At 48.6% G+C, this 1,393-nt stretch overlaps 1 pseudogene; it reads left to right on the top strand.

Annotated features, from left to right (window-relative positions):
• The first annotated feature begins 1,255 nt into the window (after positions 1–1,255).
• The window catches only part of LOC109462738, a 13,062-nt pseudogene continuing 12,924 nt past the window's right edge, over positions 1,256–1,393 (top strand).

Here is a 1,393-nt window from a genome sequence, read left to right as displayed (position 1 = left end):
GAGAGAGAGAGAGAGAGAGAGAAGTAGGGACACAGAAAAGACCGATTCATTTGACCTAGAGATACAAAAACTCATTGGTTTGTGTTTTCTTGTTTTCGCCAAGATGTTCCACTGTTTCCAATTGAATGGAGCAGTTGGTAGTTGTGCATATATTTGCAACGTTTTGTACGCCCCTCTAGTGCTTGCATTAAATGCACCTGACTTCCCTCCAACAATAATACTAAAACACTCCCCTCCCACCCGTACTATCAACGGTTCATCCCCTAACACTTGTTATGTCGACCTTATCGAAGGGCAGATTTTACAACGCTGTTTTTATGGTACCTGGTTGTGTAAGGGATTTTTAATAGACACGTTTTGGGACACACCCAACCCTTCATTGGTCAATCGCTGGTCACCTGGGTGAATCAAAGTAGGTAGACAATGAAGTGACTTAGGATTGTCCTTGTTTCTTATCTTTTTTGAGAGAAATGTCTTCTTTACTTAAGATTTGACCTAGATGAGGTAGAGGGTGACGTCGGAAACATAATCTTCATGCAGTTTGTGCCTTTTACGGAAGGTGGCGCTTTCGCGCAGCACCCCTTAACACTACTCTTGTACAACGATCAGCTGCCCATGTTTTGTTAAGATGTTCTTAACACGCCTGGTATCACCTATCGTTTTGTTAAAGACACAGTATCGGCTGTGCTATAAATTAGCCTCCACCAGGCCTTCCTACGGGGGTATGGATTGTAGAATTCGGGAAATAAAGGAAATATTTGGCCAGGGGAGTTAGTCCGCGGGAAGGTATAATGGTTACGCGATAATCGTTGGAAGTAAGGGTAACTAGTGAGGGCGCATTGCCTTGGCTTAGTGTTCGTCGCTAGCGCGCTGCGTATAAAAGTAACGATATAATTATTGACAGTACGGTAGCCAGGCCTGAGTGTCCGTGGCTACGTATAAAGACCACGCTATAATAAGTCACAGTACGGTAACGTGTGTGGACGGCCTCAGTCGCCAGGACAGCCTAAGTGTTTGTTAGGCGCCTTGAGTCCAGACGATCCGCACTTGTTCTCGCTCTGTCTGTATCTGTATAGCTAGTAAAACCGGCCTTCGCCTTCGGTGTAACACACCAGCTTCTATCTGTATAGCCGGTATAACCGCCCTTCAGCGTAACACACCAGCTTCTGTATCTGTATACTAGTAGCTGGTATAATCGGCCTTCGGAGCAACACATCAGCTTGCACCGTCCTTCTCTGTGAGACCTCTACTCGCCATGTCGCCTGACGTCGGCCTTGTCCTGACACCCGCGGGCAGCGGAGCTCTCACCGCCGCCTTGGTGCTGGTGCTGGTCGGCATGCTGGTCGCCCTGTCCCGCCGCCGGCCTCGGGACTTCCCCCCGGCCCCGCCTGGC

Source organism: Branchiostoma belcheri, unplaced genomic scaffold, assembly GCF_001625305.1.
Source record: "Branchiostoma belcheri isolate BF01 breed outbred unplaced genomic scaffold, Haploidv18h27 scaffold12, whole genome shotgun sequence".
NCBI classification, from domain to species: domain Eukaryota; kingdom Metazoa; phylum Chordata; class Leptocardii; order Amphioxiformes; family Branchiostomatidae; genus Branchiostoma; species Branchiostoma belcheri.
This window is presented reverse-complemented; position numbering and strand designations above follow the sequence as displayed.